Source organism: Sorex fumeus, unplaced genomic scaffold, assembly GCF_029834395.1.
Source record: "Sorex fumeus unplaced genomic scaffold, SorFum_2.1 ptg000177l, whole genome shotgun sequence".
Lineage (NCBI taxonomy): Eukaryota > Metazoa > Chordata > Mammalia > Eulipotyphla > Soricidae > Sorex > Sorex fumeus.
This window is the reverse complement of record NW_026606234.1, coordinates 121,942-142,243: the sequence shown is the minus strand read 5'-3', so window position 1 is coordinate 142,243 and position 20,302 is coordinate 121,942. Positions and strand designations below refer to the sequence as shown.

Genomic DNA, 20,302 nt, shown 5'->3' with positions numbered 1-20,302 from the left:
AGGGCTGGAAGGTCCCCCATATTCACACAAGGAAGCCTCAGAGAGGCTTGGTGAGGGCTCCGGGGCCCTTGGCAAACTCCACCTGGGCCGGGTGAACCTCTCAGCGCCTTGAGCCCAATCTGAGTGCTCACATGACACACGCCAGGGTGCCCATGTTCTGGGGTCCCTCGAGCAGACTACCCGGAGTGAGGGCCACTGCGAGCAGCTCAGGTGAGCAGAGCCGTGGCTTCCCCCGCCGGGATGCCGGCTCGGGGGCCACCGTGGCTCAGGGCGGGAGAGAAGACGTGAATGCAGCGTCCACGGGGGGATGTGGGGCCCTTGGTTCCGACCTGCCTCGGGTCTGTCTGTTGGGATGGCCCCACCCCGCCCGCGCAGGGCCAGGAGCGATCCTGGGTGTGACCGAGACAGCCCCTACCCTCAGGCGGGGTGACCAAGCCCCTTCCTCAAAGCTTCCGCACTGCTGACTGGGAACAGAAGGAGCAGAGAGGCCTCTCCAAGACCTGCAATGACTCGTATGGAAGGTGAACCCCAAGTCCTGTCGCCACACAGGGCCGGGCAGGCCCCTGTCCTGTCGCGGGACAGCGGGGAGGGCCTGGACGCGGGGCTGCGCTCGGCCTGCCAGACGGACTCCAGTCGCCGGTTTCCCTCCCAGGGCCGGGCCGCAGGGCGGGAGCGCAACGCCCCCTCGCTCGGGCTGCACTGGGGGCGCCCCCGGCTCCAGAGGCCGCCGCCCGCCCGGCCCTCCCCGCGCTGCCCGCGCACTCGCCCGGGAATCGCGCAGGGAGTCCAGGGTCTCCCGCGCGGAGGACAGGCGCGGCCTCGGAGCCGCCCGGCCCCGCCGCCACGGGATGCGTGGGTCACGTGAACATCGTGACGTCTCGCCTCCGCCAGAAGCCGGAATGGGCCAGGGACTCCGTGCCTCTTCCGGGTCTGGGGCTCCGCCTCTTGGTTCCGCCCAGCCCCGACTATCCCACCCCAGGCCCTAGGGGTGGGCGTGGCTCAGGCCGATGTGGGCGTGGTCCAGAGAAATGGGCGTGGCTCGGCCCAGGTAGGCGTGGCCTGGGCGGAGAGGGGCGTGGCTCGGGTCCACGTGGGCGGGGCCGGGACTCGACCTCATTTCTCAGCTTCTCCAGCTCTGTGTCCTCCTCTGTGAGCAAAGCGCTGGTAATACTGATGGATTTCTGCAGGGAAGCTTTCTCTTCATCGGGGTCTCTTATGAACACGGATTCTCTAAAAGACCAAAGAGTTCAAAATGCCAGAAGTCAAGCCAGAGAGAGGCCAGTGCACAACTGCCTCAACCGGGACTCAAGGCTCCCAGGACTGTTGCAGGGGGCGGGGCCGAGGCTTTGATGCTTGCAGAAGTTTAGTGAAATTTTACTGACTGTGAGGGAGAAAAAGTTTGCCTATGTGTACATGCCAGAACCTGCGTATCGTTGTGTCCCTTTGAATTTAAGGAAACAAGTTAATAACTTTGGGAGATGGAGAACAGAAAGAAAAAAGAAAAAAAAGGACTTGTTGCACCCCCCCCCCAAAAAAAAAGAATTCTTTTACACACCTAATCCCAGGATGAAGTGCTATTTCTGGAATAAATTATTACCAAGCAATGACAACAATTAAAACACACACATGCAAAGCAATTATACGAATGTCTTGCAGAGCGGCTTTATGCTGGGAGTATCCATTGGTTCTCACTCATTTCAGTAACTTTCAGCAAGTTCGGAGAACGTGTTTTTGAAACCTTTCTGAGCCAGAACAGGGGCAAAGATTGTTCAGACTAATCCAACAGAGAATGATTTTCATCCAGACTCTGGAGAGGACCAAAGTGAGTTACTCTTAAACCCTCGGCCAGACTCGCCTCAAGGCTGGCTTGCAGAGGAGGAGATGGAGGACCTGGCCTGGGGAGAGAGGGCGGCAAGACAGAGAAGGAGCAAAGACACAATAGATACAACCCAACGGGTGTGTGTGTGGCTGTGTGTGAGTGTGTGTGTGAGAGAGAGAGAATTTACACCACAAAAGGACGTGTGTCGGAGAGCACAGGGCGGGGATGGATGGCCAGTCAAGACTGGGCAATGACACAGCCTGGAAAGGACATGAGAGGGGACAGAAGTGTGGCTCCTGGGATGCATATTTGGAGAGAGACAGAGGTGCGTGTGAAGTGGGGGATCTCATTAAAGTCTGGGGTCCAGGACAGCTGTGGATGTTCATGTCCTATTCACTGGTTCAAATCTGTGTGCTTTGGGGACGGAGGGAATGTGCAGCCCTAGGAGAAGTCGGGAGGGCCAATGGGAACTCCCTCCATCCACCTTGCGGCACTGGGTCATGCATGTTTACATCACATGCACTGGGCCATAGCACCAGTGATGCGGGCAGGTGACACAGTGAATGAGGCGTAACTTACAGCAACAAGCTGAGTCTCCCGGGTGAGTGGGTGAACGAGGAGCATGTTCCGAGGGTTGGATCCCTCCAAAAACTGACAGGAGGAATCGGAGACTGAGGCCCACATTAGAAATGGCAGAATGTATGTCTGGCTAGTGAGATCCAAGATATCCGCACACACATTACAGAATTCTCATGGGTTTACGGCAAACTGAAATTCTCACAGAGATGAAAAGAGAACTGTGTATTTATCTCAGTGTGTGGCTCACACTTACACTCCAGATCATTAAGTAGTAAGAAAAGAATCTGAGACTAACAGAGATCTCTTGAATTCAACCCCAAGGGCTGGACGTACACCAGAAAGGGTGGTGCAGTTAAGCTATTACATGAGTAACACCTCGCTAGGAAACAGGATCTTGTTTAGGTGGAAAAAAGAGGGTTTTAGAGGAAAGGCAATCTCTGATGCAACCCTGTGGGTCAGGAATCTTGACTTTCCTATGGCATGTGTTTGAGGGATGGGCTGGGGTCTACACTTCACAGACAGGAGAGCTGGGTTGGTCCCCACCACTGCATGGTCTCTGGAGGCGGGAATGACTGCAGAGCACTGCGTCCCCAACTCAAAGCAAAACAAACTTATTTGGTAACTGATCCCACCATAAGATTATTTTAAGAGTTCCTTGCTCTAAATCTAACACACACTTAGAAAATCTGATTTTGAATGTTTATTCAAAGTGAAGGGGTTTAAGGAAGATGAGCAGACTCTGATTTTTTGGGGGGGTGGGGTTATACCGGGTTCCTCCTGGTTCTGCCCTCAGGAATTACTCCTGGCAGTGCTCAGGGGGACCATATATGATGCCGAGGATCGAACCCAGTTGGCCGTGTGCAAGGCAACTGCTCTCCACACTGGAATGTCGCTCCAGTCCCAGATCCCCATTCTTCGGTCAGGACTATCCAACTTGCCTGAGCCAAGAGCTCTGAGGCAGGAGGAGAGGGCAGCTTCCTTGGCGTGTTCCTGACACAAGCCTGGAACGTTGCACAATCCCCCGGCCGGCTGTCCATGACAGGGCATGTGTGGCGACCCCTACATGGACACGGCCAAACAGACCCCGGCAGCTGCTCCTGCTGACCAGTCCTCGCGGCTAATTCCCTTGGTCTCCTCTCAGCTCTGACTTCTACCGTGCAAGCCACAAGTGGCTAGAGGACATCGGGCCTCTTTACCGATGCCCGGGTCACAAATACATGGGCCCCTTTAAAGCCACACGCTTTAGAGTTGGTGTCCTGAGCAACAGCAGAGGGAGGAGAGCCGGAAGGGAGGTCTCCGGGGCCAGAAACCTTTCCCAAGGGATCACACTATCCAGATTCTTTCCTTATGACTTACATAAGAAATAAATCAGTCATGATGCAAACACCTTAAAGTGTTACTGGGCAACCTTTAAAAATGCAAATGACAAGAACCAAATATTAGAAACAGGAAGAGAAACGCAAATACAGCCAGGAGAACTAAATTGGCACTGAAGTTCTTGGCTGTGGCTTGATCTTAAAGGGTGCATACTTGTGTGTGTGTGAATGTGTGTTGTGTGTGTTGTCGAGAGTATTTTGCGAAACAAATGCAAGACACAGAGGGACGAAGGCAGCCAAAAAATATATATACAACGACTTGGTTTACTAAAAAATATATATGAAATTTATTTATTATAACGTGGATAGACTTTCTTTAGTCTTACCATCAAAGACACAAAAAGAGCAAAGGAAGCAGGAGTGGGAGGGAAAGGAGAGGGTGAGGTGAGCACGGCAGCAAGCGAGCGCGGAGACAGCCAGACATCAGCACCCACAGTGAGCTCAGGACCGTGGAGACTGCCTCCCGGCCCCGCAGAGTTCCTGACCAAAGGCCGCGCCTGACATTCTGGTTCTGGTATCTGTCCTTGGCCTTCAGGGAAGTGGGGGACGCAGAACAGGACCACCCCCCCACCCCGTCTGCTCTGGCTTTAGCAGTGGTCTGAGCAGGGGAGGACTGGCCCTGTCTTCCGCAGCTGGACCTGTTTTGAACCTTTCAAAAACCTAACTTGGAGACAAGCTCCCGAGAGAAACGCTGACTTTCACAAAGTGCAGAGACACGCCTTTGGCACACATCGCGTGCAGCTAAGCTGGAGATAACAACAGTCTGGGGAAAACCCGCAGCAAACCCAGGGGCTGGGTGAGTGGAGCCGACTTCCTCGCTCAGAGGCAGCAGTTCTGCGCCTCCGTGTGGGAGCCCAGGATGGAGAGAGCCTCCGCCATCAGGACTGCACGCCACCAAGGCCCTTGGGGGCAGGCAGCGGTTTCTGCATGAACCCAGGGAATCTGGACCTTGACCCTTCCTGGGCTTTCAACCTGAGAGCAGAGCAAATTCCTTTTAGCACTTTATCTACCATCACACTCAGACCTACATCTGGATCCTTTACAATCTCTACCTGGCGATTAAGATCCTGGGATTAGCTACAATAGAGTCGTCTTCAGATTTCTAAATCAGACACAACTTGCCATGATTAACGAGAAGAAACAGTTCAATATTTGAGACCACGTTTTACATTTTTTTTACTCGCACACACAAAGAAAATAAAGTCATCATTTGTTCCTTAGATTCACTGAAAGTTTTTTTTCTTCGGGGTGGAAGGGTGCACACCTGTCCATGCTCAGGATTTACCCTGGCTCTGGGCTCACGGTACCACATGGGGTGCCAGGGATTGAACCCAGTTCAGCTTTGTACAAGACAAGATAATACCAGTTATACTCCTGGTGCTGCTCAGGAGACCATATGGGATGCTGGGAATCGAACCCGGGTCAGCCGCGTGCAAGGCAAACGCCCTACCCCGCTGTGCTACCGCTCCAGTACTAAGTTGCATGCCAAGACGAGTGTCTTAAAAAACAAAACCAAAATGGAACAAAAAACTGCTTCGCCTTCTGACAGACGGATGCCTCCTCAAGCCAGGGCACCAGTCATGATTCTGGGGGGATGTGTGCTGTGGGGAGCGCAGGGGAGGATGGGACTCTGGTGTTTGTGTGCCCCCAACTTGGGATCTGTCTCCTGCAAATAGCACCAGGGATGAACCGACCATTTGGGACCAACTCTGGGGGGCTAGGAGGATGAGCAGATGGAAGGAGCTGAGACGGGCGGCAACCATGGACGTGCAACAGACCCCGACAATCGCCACTCAACAGTACAGAGGAGGGGGTCTCCCCGCAACCAGAACTCACAGTGGGGTGGGGTGGCGGGTGCGCTGTGTCACAGGGAATTACAGCACAGTACATTTCATGGGAAACGCATTTCCCTTCCTTGTGTCCTCCATCTTCGGCAGCCTGGCAGTGGGCTGGCCTTGGGGATACTCCTGGCTCCTTGCTGGGGGCTGGGTGGAGGGAGGGAACTCTGCCTCCTGCAAAGCCTGTGCTCCCTGCGGCCCCAGACTTCAGAGCAAAGCTCAGATATGCTTAGGCCCATCTGCCTCTTTCTTTTCTTTTGTTTTGGGGCCACACCTGGTGATGTGAGGGGCTTAGTCCTGGCGTTGTGCTCAAGGATCACTCCTGGCTGGGGGAGGATCCACCTGGGATGCCGGGGATGGACCCTGGGTTGGCCTCCAACAAGGCAATTTCCCTGCCCGCTGTGCTATCCTGCAGCTCCCCTATTTGTCCTTTTCATTCTGACTTTCGTTTGCATTTCTGCAGCAAGTTCAAATTCTGGGCTTCTCTGCTCCACCTCAGTTCAAGATGTTTTCCATCCTGTGGAACTATGTCTTTTTCTCCTGGTACTCTGGTTGAAGTTTTTGTTCTCCTGAGTCGTAACAGTAAATGCAGAAAACGAATCTGTAACAAGATAGTTCTTTTTGTTTGGTGGCACATTTGGCGGTGTTCGGGGCTTACTCCTGGCTCTGTGCTCAGAGAGCACTCCTGGCGGTGCTCGGGGGACCATACGGAGTGCGGGAATCACACCCGAGTCAGACAAAAAGCAAGGCAAGAGCCTTCCCGCTGTGATATCACTCCAGCCCCATAGAGTGATAAAAGAGAAAAACAACAACAACAACAATGTTTTTACATGCAAGGGAATATGTAGTTTTTAATTAAAATAACACTAGCATGTTACTCATTTATTTTATTTTATTTTATTTTTGGCTTTTTGGGTCACACCCGGCGAAGCTCAGGAGTTACACCTGGCTCTGCACTTAGGAATTACTCCTGGTGGTGAATGGGGACCATATGGGATGCTGGGGATTGAATATGCAAACGCCCTAGCGTTGTACGTTGTAGTATCATTCCAACCCCTAGCATGTCATTAAAAAAAAAGAAAGAAAAATTTGAGTACAGAAAAGTGGTTATTTTCTTCCCCTTCCAGATCTGGTCACTGCAGAATTTTTGGTCGTCGCTTTTAGTAGGTCGTACGGTCTTCTACCTGAAGTAATAAAACTGCAGATTCTACTGCTGCCACTGGGCTCAAAAGTCTGTATTGCTAAATAATGTTTGATTTATAAATTTTTTTTGCTTCTGTTTATGGGTCCTACCTAGTTGTACTCAGGGCTTACTCCTGCCAGTGCTTAGGGACCACATGGGACGCCGGGGATTGAGCCCAGGTCAGCCTCAGGCAAAGCTGGGCCCTCCCCGCAGTGCCATGGGTTCTGCCCCACGTTTAGACTTTTATTCCCGTCCTAGGCATCCTTTGTGCTGACTCTCCTCTCCTCTGCTCTTCCAGTACAATTGTCCAAAGGCTTTGCTTGGCAGTGTTTTAGCGCAGGGGCTGTTTCAAGAGCAGATGAATTTGTAGATTGCAATGCCAGACATCAAACCACGTGGGGCGGTGGGCGGGGTTATCGGTACTTCCACCCCCATGGTCCATGTTCCCTGACCCCAAGGTGCCGGGAACAAACTCAGGAATGTCTCGCACTTCCCCCATTGCTGCAAACAGAGGCTCTTTTCCAATAAATAAAGCCCATTTGTGTCAAACACATGCCCTGGGGCCCCACGGCAAAGCCAATGGGGTGAAGGGGTGAAGGTTGTTTCTTCAGCTCAGGGTCCTGGGGAGGGGGAGGGGCACTTTAAAGAGGAGTGAATCTGAGGGTTAGTTTGTTCTTTTTCTTGAGGGCCACTCCAGGTGATGCACCAGGCTTCCTCCTCCTTATTACTCCACAATTTTGGACTGGTACTTTTATTTCTTCTTTGGATTGGTTTGTGGATTATACCTGGTGTTCAGGGGCTACCACCAGCTTGATGCTCTGGGAGTCACTCCCAGGAGTTCTTGAGGGGAACGTGGGGTGCTGGGAATCGTATCCGGTCTTCACATGCAAAATATGTGCTCCAGACCTTTGGGCTATTGTCCTGGCCCTAGACTTATTTAAAAAGTTCATCCCATTGCAGGAAAAATATTTAATGCTAGAGAGCCTGTCTGTTTTTGCACTTCTGTACTAACTTTTCATGCTAACTCATTTCGTTGTGAAGCTTCTGGAAATGATGTTGGAGACAATAGAAGTAATTGTTATTTTGATGGAAATACTTAGAAAGCTGTAATTTATTTCAATTTCTCTTTCAAAAAAAGTATAATCCTCAGCCTTGCAAGCAACTGCAAAGAAACTACCATTTTTCTCCAAATTGCTGCCTCAGACTTATTCCTTATCATTTTCTCTTCATATTTTACAGCCAGGATTTTCAGTCTCACTATTCACTAAAGTGCGACCTTTATAAGCACCCCCTCATAGTCGAACAGCATACAGCACTCCCATTTTCCACCTAAATTCCCAATGACTGTGGTTGGATAAAGAAGCTGGGCTAGATATACTCAAAGGCAAACTAATGAATTTGTGCCATTTGGGACAAAGCAGATGGAACTTGAGGTGATTATGCTAAACTAAATACATAAGAAGGTCAAAGACAATTAAGGAATAGTTTCACAAATAGGTAGAATAGAAGTAACTAAAGCCAATGAACTGGCAGAAGAATACAACAAGTTCCTGGACTTGGTGAAAATTACAGTGGGCAATAAGATGAGGTTTGATTCTAAACAGCAAAAGCAACCAGTGCTGGCATGGATGTAGGGAAAAAGGGACGCTCTTTCACTGTTGGTGGGAATGCCGACTGCTCCAGCCTTTCTGGAAAACAATGCAAACATTCCTTCAAAAACTAGAAATTGAGCTTCCGTATGACTCCACAATACCACTTCTGGGAATATATCCCGAGGGCGCAAAAAAGCACAGTCCTGAGTTTCGGAGACTGCCCAAAAAAACATATTAAAAAATAATAAACAAGTTCATTAAATGAACTCAACCCAAAATTCAAGACAAATAGCAATGTTCAGTGCTTTTTAAAGAATGAACCTGAGTTCTCACTCCCAAATTCATCATTGGGGTTTTTTACAATTATTTTTCAGTTATTATTATTATTTTTACTTTTGGGGTCACACCTGGTGCTGCTCAGGAGCTATTCCTGGCTCTGCACTCGAAATTATTCCTGGTGGTTCTCAGGGGACCATAGGAGATGCTGCGGATAGAACTTGGGTTGGCCATGTGCGAGGCAAACTCCCTGCCTGCTATACTATTGCTCTAGCCCTAACTTGATCATTGTTTGGAAGATTATCATTCCAACAGTGAACAGAACTACCCACAACACAACTTTCCCTTGTACAATTCAGAAAACAAAACCTGGGAGACTTAGGGGCTGGAGTGATAGTACATCAAGTAGGGCAAATGCTTGCATGTGGCTCACCCAGGTTTGATCCCTGGCACCCTTGATGGACACCTCAGCCTGTCAGCAGTGAATCCTGAGTGCATAGCCAGTTATGGCCCCAAACAAAAAACAGACAAAAAAATGGTGGACTTAGACGTTGATAGAAATATTGCTATAATTCAGGCCCAGCTGGTCTTCTCCTCAATGCTTATGCTTTCCCCCTTTCAGTAAGTAAAGAACAACTTCTGAACCTGCAAATCTATTTCCCTCCAATGATAAATACTCAACTAATATGTTGGCATCTATAAGGTGAAATGACTTTTATTCACAAAGCAGCACTGCAAATAGGATTAACAAATATCACTATTGCCTTGCTCAATAGCACAGCGGGTAGGGCATTTGCCTTGCACATGGCCGACATGGCCGACCCGAGTTCGATTCCTCCGCCCCACTCGGAGAGCCTGGCAAGCTACTGAGAGTACACACAAGGGCCAGGAGGATTGGTCCGTCGTTGGAAGCCTGCCTCAAGTGCTCTGGGAAAAGGCAGCTGGAATAGAGAAGGGACCACCAAGTCAGTGATGGTTGGAGGATCGCTTGGGATAGGCGATGTGAGCCAAAAGTTGACCAAGGACCAAACATAATGGCCTCTCAGGAATTGTATTGTAAACCATCATATCCCAAAGTAGAGAGAGAAAGTAAGAAGGAAACTACCTGCCATAGAGGCAGGGGTGTGGTGGAGTAGGGGTGGCGGGAGACATATTGGCGACACTGGTGGTGGAAAAGCTACACTGGTGTAGGAATTGGTTTTCGATCATTGTGTGACTGAAGCTCTAACATTAAAGCTGTCACTATCTTGTGGCAATTTAATAAATAAATTAAAAACCTAAAACTCTCAACAAATCAGTCATAAAGGAACAGACCTCAGGTTCATCACCTATAGGAAACCCATGTCTAACATTATGTTCAATGACAAAATAAATTAAAAAATAATAAAAGTAATCACTTTATTCATCTGAACTCAGAGCCACTACAGAACATAAAAACAACGGCCATGTCATGTCTTCTAATGTGTAGCTCATTGTAATAGAGAGCACTGTTAACTTGGTTGCATACCTACATAACAAACCGACAGGTCGAGTTTTCACTTTTTTCACTTTTGTCATCTTCCTAATCATTCAAACATTATTGATTTCAATGACATCTTCCATGTGAGAATTTTCTAACTCAGCACCATCATTCCATTACCCTATCGTCCCGCTGGTCCCCTTAACAGACAAACATCAGTTGGTATATCTGCTAATAATTGGAATATCTTTGACTAAATTTGAACATACGTGTTTTCTTTAACATATTAGTTCTAGGGGTTTGGAGTGATAGTACAGTGGGGATGGCCTTTGGCTTTCATGCAACTGACCCAGGTTCTATCTCTGGCAGCCCGTAAGGACTCCTGAGCACACCAGGAGTACTTCCTGAGCACAGAGCTACGAGTAACCCCTGAGCACTGCCAAGTGTGACCCCAAACCAAAAATAATAAAATAATATATTTGTTCTAGTGTGCCAGAGAGCTGGGATCCCCAACACTAAGATGTGACAGGTGCTCAGTAACTGTGTTAAATAAATATTCAATCCATATCATTCAATCCAATATATAATAACTTATATATTCAACCAAAATTTAATCAATATATAAAACATTTCAGGTTCCATATTGGACAAAAGTACAAAGAAAAATAAAGGTACAAAGAAAAATAAGCCACAGCCTTACCTTCAAGAGAATCTAAAATAACCAGAGAAATAGTGCAGAGGTTAAGCCATTCACCTTGAACAAGGCCGATCCTTGTTCTTTTCCTATAAACTCCTTCTTGTGCACATGCAGACAAGGTTGTTGCTTTTAGGCCACAGGTACAGTATCTTCCTATCTGTAGGCCTGTTGCTAAAAGGTCCTTTTACTCGACTCACTCAAAAAGATAGGTTTCAGGGTGGAATCATTTTCACTAGAACAAATGGTTGGATGGGAGTAGGAAAGGGCAGGTTTGGAAGGAATGCACACATTTTGGCTTGAGCATAAATTTGACCTATTTCCAAGAGAGCTATCAGCGAAAGCATCCAATGAGTGGCTTGTTCTGAGTTCAAAGAATAGTCTGATAGAGAAATTGAAAGCCACTGTATCCTCTGTTATTTATTTATAATATAAATTATTTATTTATTTATTTGACATTTGGGGTCACATCTGGAAATGCTGAGCGGTTACTCTTGGTGGTTCTCGGGAGTCCATATAGGATGTTGGAGATCCAATTCAGGTCAGCTGCGTGCCAATGCCCTACCCAGAGTACTACCACTCCAGCCCCACAAAAATGACTTAAAAGGTTGAGGGCAGAGACACAGCTCTACATATGAGCACATGGTTTGAAAGCAGGAGTCCTGGGTTACATCCCAATATAGCATGGTCCCCTGAGCACTGAGAGGAATGATCATTGACTGCTGACCACTGAACCATGATTACCCTTTGAACAGTTGCGGTAATGAACCAGAAAAACATAAAGTTCTGAGACTTTCAAAAATAGCTGAGTGTAAACTTTTTAAAAAATCTCACAGGATGGACAACAAAGAGTAGAGAATCTAGAGAACAGTTATTTCAAGCTCTCAGTGGTTATTATGGCAGAGTCAGGCGAACTCCTGCTAAGATTATACACATAAGGTGAATAGATTTACCTGATAAAAATGTGATTTTAACTACTCCCTATTCATTCAAACCACATTTACTTGTATCTATCACATTTATGGATACTTGCTGTCTACTAAAGGCAAAGAATGGCTATTTCATTTAATTTTTACCATTAAAATAAGTCTAGGAAATTATTTTCTATGTATCATCTAATAAGCACTCCCTTTTAGTATTTTATAGAGATAATTTCAACTGATGATTTGTCATTTGCTTTGTGAAGAACCACTGAAACTTAACCTCTAATAAGGAAAAATACAGTAATACATTCAATACTCTACACACACACGTCTATGTGGGTATATTAATTTTGGTGCAAGGAACTGAACCCAGATCTTTTGCATGCAAGGTATATTAGAGTTTACCATTAAGCCACATCACCAGCTTTGAGGTTATACTTTTATATAATATCTTCCATTTATATCTTTGACCTATCCCTGGGTGAATTAGGAAATAAAGATATCTTTACTATCTAGTTATCAGCTTCACTATCTAGTCATACCTTTCCTATCCAGTCACAGCTCAGTTTGGAGACAAGGCCTTTTAAGAGTGGTTATTAGTTATTTATGGGCTTCTCTTCTCATGGATGTCTTCATTTCAAAAGCTGAGTTCAAATGTTACCTCCATGGTGGGGGCAATTTTGTTGCACCAATTATTATTTTGGGGGGTGTCACACCTGGCAGTGCTCAGGGGTTATTCCTGGCTCTGCACTCAGGAATTAGTCCTGGCAGTGCTCAGGGGACCATATGGGATGCCAGAGATTGAACCCAGCTTGGCTACATGCAAGGCAAAGGCCCTACCCGCTGTACTATTGCTCCAGTCCTGCATCAATTATTATTCTTCAGTTCTTCATTTCACTTAAGTAATGCCTTGGAAGCAAGCTCGTTTTAGGCACTGGAAAGAGAAAGACAATTCTCAGCAAGTGGCAGTTGGTTCTCCCATGAAACCACCAACGTTCATCAACTCATGTAAACAAGCACCTCTTGTTTAAGGGAAGCCTGGGTCTCGTAAAGAGTTTTTCAGGTATGTATGCAGATAGGTCACCCAATGACTATGTGATGTGAAAAATTCATGCCAGATTAGCAGCCAGAAACTAGGAGGAAATGATTTGTACTGTACTACCTCCACCATCTCACCAGAAATTCCGACTTTATCTTTATCCTTTCCCCCCGTTCATTCCACTCTATTTATGTTTTAGATTCCTCACGGATGCCAAGTATGCTCTGTCGTAGAGTCCTGCTTTTGTTGTTTGTTTTGGGGCCACATCTTGTGAAGCTCTGGGGGTATGCCTGCCTCTGCACTCAGGAACCACCCCTCGCAGTGCTCAGGGGACCATATAGGATGCTGATGATAGAACCTGGGCTGGTCATGTGCGAGGCAAGTTCCTTACCCGATGTACTCTCTCTTCAGACCCAGCCCTGCATTTTCTATTCTCAGTGATCTGATAGGACTTCACCCAGAAAGCCAAGGGGCGTACAGCTTTCCATTCAGATTTCTACTCAACTTCTTCATCAGTAAGTTTTTCTTGGACCGTTTGATAAAAGAGCACCCATTCCTCCTCTTCAACACTCCTCCCTTGGAGTCCTTTTTCTATTTACTCTTTGAAATTCTTTTTCTTTGTTTTTTGCTTTTTTGGGTCACACCCGGTGTTGCACAGGGGTTGCTCCTGGCTCGTGCACTCAGGAACTACTCCTGACAGTGCTCAGGGAACCATATGGGATGCTGGGAATCAAACCGGAGTCAACCATATGCAAGGAAAACACCCTACCTGCTGTGCTATCACTCTAGCCTCACTCTTTGAAATTCTTATCCATATGTAATGTACTGCACACTGACAGGAGGATTTTTTTCCCTCAGTGCTGAATCTACCTAGCCCAGAAACTTCCTTACTCTTGCTAGACTCGGCAAAATTAGTTTTTTTGAATAAAGAAAAGGGAGGAGGTGAAATTTTATAACGTTCACAAAATAGATAACACATTAGCGGACTTAAGACAGATGAAAGGTATTAAACAGATAAGGTGGACAGAATAGCCATAAAAGGGGTGTTCAAAGGCAATGCAAACTAAAACCACATAATTTACTTAACACAATCTGTGTATTAGAGGGTAGGGAAACTGTGAGTCTCAATTATGGCATAAATCTTTCATAGTAAAGATTTAATTAACACACTTTAAAAAACGGAGAGTTCTTTAAGGGCAGCGATCATGTTTTACTCTTTCTTTGCTTAGTTCTAAATAATCAGCAGTTATTATACATAAAATAATTGCAGATACTCGGTGATTAGTAAATGCATATTATTAGCCAGCAAGTAATCCCATTGGTTTTTAAAACCTAAGGTGAATATTTTTTTCATTGAAAAGTTAGTACACTTTTTAAAAAAAAAAATTTAGATCCAAAGGGACCAAGAGATCATCAAATTCAGCTTTTCTACAACTTAAATGGGAAAACTGAACTATAGTGAGGTTGATTACCTGAGAATGGAACCAGATGGTTTGCAGTTAAGAACTAGAACAACTACTTTGACTCATTTTGTGCCATTTTCTTGAAAGAAGAGTTCTCAAAACTCATCTATTGAAATGATAACCACTCATGCATTTTGATGTATCTTCGAGAAACCCTGGTCCAAATCTTGTACAAGAAATCCTTACAGTAAGAAGTTTAAATTAGAAAATAATTTTAAGTGAAATGTGAAAGCAATCTACGTACGTATAAATAGGAATATAACCACATTCATTTTGTGATCGCCATATCGTAGAATAGTATGAGCACTTAAAAATGAACACAATTTGATATGTACTAACATAGAACCTTTACCACACTGTTAAAAAAGGGGGCGGGGGGTGCAACGCGGTTAGCAGAATGACACACATAGGACGACTGTATCTTGAAACCTGTTAGCAACTTGGTTTTCGTGCCTAACAATACACACCTGAAGCAAATACCCAGAAAACGGCGGGACCCGCACACCTCACAGAAAACAAGGGCTGCCCCTGGAAAAGTGGAGGTGTTTGACTGTGTCTGTAATGGTCTAACAGGGAGAACGCATCCATCATATCTCAGTTTCTTGTCTTAGTTGGATTTTGAATCTCTCAAGTAGCCTGGAGTGATGATTTCAGCCATGAGACACGAGACCTTTCCTAAGAGCTCTGTGTCAAGCCACGTGGATTCCAAGTGAAGAACAAAGGCAAATCTTTCGGGAGGATGAAAACAGAAAGAGGAAAAGAAAAGAAAAGACAGGAAATGGGAAGGAAAAGAAAGGAAAGGAAAAGAAAGGAAAAGGAAAAAATAAAAGGAAAAAGAAAAAGAAAAGAAAGGAAAGGAAGGAAAAGAAAGGAAAAGAAAGGAAAGGAAAAGAAAGGAAAAGGAAAGGAAAAAATAAAAGGAAAAAGAAAGGAAAGGAAGGAAAAGAAAGGAAAAGAAAAGAAAGGAAAAGGAAAGGAAAGAAAGAAAAGGAAAAGGAAAGGAAAGAAAGAAAAGGAAAAGGAAAGGAAAGAAAAGAAAGGAAAAGGAAAAGGAAAGAAAAGAAAGGAAAAGGAAAGGAAAAAAGAAGAGAAGAAAGGAAAACAAAAGAAAAGAAAGGAAAGGTAAAAACGAAGCACCCCGGGCAAAGCAGTAAGGGTTCCCAGAGGCGGGGGGGGGGGGGGGGGGGGGGGGGGGGGGGGGGGGGGGGGGGGGGAGGGGGGGAGGGGAGGCGCAGCTGACACGGACGCGGGCGAGAAAGCCTCGCTGGGAGGCGGAGCGGGATTTCTTGGGGGCGGGGCCTCAGTCGCGCAGGCGCAGTCAGGTCGCCGCCGCCGCGCCGCTGGGTCGTTGCTGCGCGTGCGCAGAAGCCGCGCCGCTCGCGCGCCGCACCGTGTCCCTGCCGCCGCCGCCGCCGCCTGTACCTGGCGCCCGTTGCTCCCCGGCGCTCGTCCGGAGGCGTCTCGCTCTGTCTCCTCGTCCCCCGGCTGCGGGGCGCCCTCCGCGGCCCTCTGAGCTGCCCGCACCCCCCTCCGGTCCTCAGCGCTTCGCCGAGCGCCCGGGACCGGCGCCGCCCCAGCCCCGCCAACGGCTCGTTTCCCGCCGGCCAGTGCGCCTGGAGGCACCTGCGGAAAAGGGCGCCTCCTGCCCGAAAGTTGGGCTTTTCGGAGTCGTTCGAGGGGAGACGGGGCACCTGACGGCCGTGCAGAAAGGCCGAATGTCTCCGGGGTCCCGCCAGGTGCTTTTTTCACCCCCCAACTGGCATAGCCACACAACAGACCCACTTTTAGGTGACAGTCGTGAAGCACCGTGCACAGGGGAGTGCAGAGTCCTCGTGCTTCCTGCGTTCCTGGTAACTGCAAGGTGTTCGTTTCTGAAAGTCTGTTGGGCAGGCGGCTCTGTCAGACCTCAGGTGCTGGTGCAGTTTGGTCCGGCACTTCTTGGGCCCCTCTGAAGAGAGTGCCCGCTCCTTGAGCACACTCCACCCTTGTGACTGGCTCATTGTTCGGTCTGCTAAAAAGCTGGCATTGCTTTCTACTTACGTGTGTGAGTTTCTGCCTTTCTAAGTTTTGGCCGAACGTACTGCTTGGTGACGGGAAAAGCAAGCTGGACTTGCTGAAGCTTGTTGAAGAAGTAGGTAACTAAATGTACCCAGGAATGATATTTGCATTTTGTTTCCTTAGATCGAGCAATTGAGCAATGGGAGTTCAGCAAGGTTTTCAGTCTTCAACCTTTCATGTTGCTTCAATTGAGGATTGTGTTGCAAAATACCACTAGAGAGTAATGGACTTCTAGAGAAACTGCATGGCAAGTTTCAGAGAAATTAACAGTGATCTAAAGAAGAGTTTTGAGAATTTTTAGAACTCTTATTTTATTTTGGCTTTTGGGGGCCACAGCCAGCAATGCTCAGGGATTACTCCTGGCTCTGCGGTCATGAATCACTCCTGGTGGTACCGTGCATGGTACCATTTGGAGTGCCAGGGATTATACCTTGGTCAGCTGTGCAAGGCAAACACTGTCCCCACTGGACTAGGGCTCTGCCTTCCTGAGCTCTTACTAATTGTGAATTAATTGCTTTGTGCTTTTAATTTCCTTATCTATAAAATAGAAACTGGTTAATCCCCACTATCAGAATTACTTTATTTTATTTTATTTTATTTTTTGCTTTTTTGAGGGGTCACACCTGGCGATGCTCAGGGGTTCCTCCTGGCTCTGCGCTCAGGAAATACCTCCCGCGGTGCTTGGGGGACCATATGGGATGCTGGGATTGAACTCGGATCAGCCCTGTGCAAGGCAAACAGCCTACCCACTGTGCTATCACTCCAGCCCCCAGAATTGCTTTATGAATTTTAGTTTTGGGGCCACACACTGCCATGCTTGGAATCACTCTTGTCAGGCTTTGGGGACAATATGGGGTGATGGGGCTCCAACCTGGGTTCACCATGTGCACAGCAAGTGCCCTACCCATAGTACTATTGTTTTTTTTTTTTGTCCCAGAATTATAATTTAAAACAAAATCATATTGTAGCAGGATTTCTTACACTTTTTTCTACATGTGACATCATTTCACCCAAGACATTTATGCACAATCCAGGCATATCAAACATTTAGTATCACGGTGATGGTCACGGTCCTCCCGTTGTTCATCAGTTTTTTCCAGCGGGCCCAGTAACGTCTCCATCTCCATAGTAACATCGTGGGCTGGAGCAGTAGCACAGGTAGGGCATTTGCCTTACAAGCAGCCAACATGGCCGACCCGAGTTCGATTCCTCCGCCCCTCTTGGAGAGCCCGGCAAGCTAGTGAGAGTATCTCGCCAGCACTGCAGAGCCTGGCAAGCTACCCGTGATGTCTTCAATATGCCAAACACAGTAACAGTAAACATTTAGTAATAATTACAAATTTATTGTGAAACTTGTTTTGCTACATTTACATTTGGTTATGCAACCCCACAGTGTGTCATGACCATATGGGACGACGATCTGTTTTAAGAAGCTAGGCTCTATAGTCATATCGGTTTTATTGGGTGGTCCATTGGCTATGTACTTGCCTTAATTGGAAACGAGAACTTTATTGTTCTCTATTTTGTTGTAACCGGACAGATTGCGGTATTCATTGTCTTTTAGTTGTATATATTTTGCTTTTCCTTGGGTCTCACCCAGCGATGCTCAGTGGCTACTCCTGATTCTGCATTAAAGAATTACTCCTGGTGCTCAGGGGACTATATGGGATGCTGAGGATCGCCGTGTGCAAGGCACACGCCCTATCCGCTGTACTACCGGTCCCAATCCAGTTAATTTTTTAGATTAGAGTTTTGCCTTGATACTTCTTGTTAATATAAAATTGGAAGTCCTAAACAAAAATGATTTTTTTAATTTAAATTTTTCTTCCTTTACAACTGAGAACACTTCTGATAAGATTGATGCAACAAAAAATAGATGCCTGTATGTTCACTGAATAGTGAAAGATTTAGCTAAGAAAAGCTATCTAATATAGCCCTTAGGTAGTATTCAAATGGTTTAGAATAAGCAAAATTGATTATGATGCATATTTTAAAAGTGTTAAAAACCTTTAATTATACCTCTGCCGAGTTTTAAATTTGCTGTACTTAACAAATTTTGGAGGCAGTTTTATGTCACCTTCAGTGTTTAGTATTTATTTAAAGCAAGGCATAGGAATAGAAGAATAAACAGGCAGCTCTTACTTGTTTTTCCCCTCTCAGTGTGGACAATTTTCGGAAACTACCAGAACTAGGTAGTATACTCTGTCTCTTCTGAAAAGTAGCCACAGACATGTGTACTTGTTTTTATTTGTAGTGCCAATCCTCCATCTGGAATTGAAGAGGAGGCTGCTGAAAATGGTTTACCTCAACCGGTAACATAAGGCTTTGGAATTCAGTTGTTTCCGTATTTAAAATCTGTAGATTTCTAGTTAAGAAGAAAGTCTACCTTTAGCTAGACTTTTGAGTATCCTGCACAATCTGGTTGTCAGGTATTTTTATTTGATGCACAGTGAAAAGAAATAGTGGGAAGGTATTCAGATTAAATAGAGTGTGTGCAGAGGTTTATTGCTTTCATTTGAGTTCTGAACCTGTTAGATTATCACAGTTCTTTTAAAAAATAATTGGTTTTTTTGGTTTGATGTTATTTTGTATGTTGGTCTCTGACCTCATTCACCTTCAAAGTGATGTTTTGCAAGATTAATTTACCATGGTCTTTTGAAGATTTTAATATATTCAATTATTTCTATGAAACAAAGAGATTGGTACTCTGCAGGATTAAACTTGTCCTGGTAAAAATGTTTTTCCATCTTTTTCAGACTCTGGCCCCTTCCAGCCTTTTTTTCCACGTGTGGCCTGGTGGCCTGCCCTCTCCTGCTAATGGTCCTCTAGTCTCCTACTTTCTCCCACCCATGGGCATTCGGCTGGTTGCCCCTTGGAACATCCTGGTCTCATACCGTCTCTTATTGATAAATACTGGTTTAAATGATGCTTTTTTAAAAGTTAACTAATAGGATAGTATGGACAAAATAGCTGTTTAGAGCCAGAATAACACTTTCCTAAGTATGCTGATGTTTTTTAGTTTTTCAGATAAAATATATTCCCGGTCATTTTGTGGCAAGACCTCTTCTAGATATAAATGAATACCATGACTGGTGAGCTCTTTGGTAACATTTTGTTGCTTTTCAACCTAACACTGTGCCTAGTATGATTAATTTTTTTTTTGCTTTTCGGGTCACACCTGGTGATGCAGTGGCTCTGCACTCAGGAATTGTTCCTGGCAGTGCTCAGGGGACCATATGGGATGCTGGTAATCGAATCCAGGGTCAGCCATGCGCAAGGCAAATGCCCTACCAGCGATGCTATTGCTCCAGCTCCATAATTAATTTTTCACTCTTATCTTCACATTCCTTTTACCAAAAGTTCTTCAAATACCTACTTTTTATGGTTCTATCTGCTGGATATCTTAGCACATCCCCTTAGATCCTTTTTGCAAGAGAGAAAGCTTTACATATAAAGATACATTAAGTAGTCTTACAAAAACTTCTTGAAAGCGTCTTTTTTTCACATTTCTATCACTTTTTTTAGGTTTTAAAACATTAAAGTTACAAAGAAGAAATGGAAACATTGGTTTCATAACTCTAATCTCATAGATGAAACAAATTGGTTACTTTTTCAGTTACTAGATGTTGAAGGTGGATTATTGAATGTATTTTATCACTTTTTATGTTGGTATAGAAAGTGACTGAAACTGAATATGATAGTGACAGTGACAGTGATGATGATGAGGATGATGTTCATGTCACTTTCGGAGACTTTAAAACGGGAGCACCACAATATGGGTAAGTTTTTAAATTTTCAATTTCAAGTCTTATGGTGCAGGGAATGCAGGGAATTGATCCCAGGACCACGTACATGTGAAGCATGTACTCTCCCACTGAAATACATCCTTTACTCCTTTAACTAACAGTTCTGCATCAAAAACTGGGTGCCATTATTAAGACTTTAGTGATAGATTCTATTGGTTTTACACTTTTTATCATATCATGATATGAAAGCATTCTTA

At 45.9% G+C, this 20,302-nt stretch overlaps 1 pseudogene; it reads left to right on the top strand.

The window, feature by feature from the left end:
- Positions 1-505: 505 nt before the first annotated feature.
- LOC130017107 (RAD52 motif-containing protein 1-like) overlaps positions 506-20,302 on the top strand; it is a 40,856-nt pseudogene continuing 21,059 nt past the window's right edge.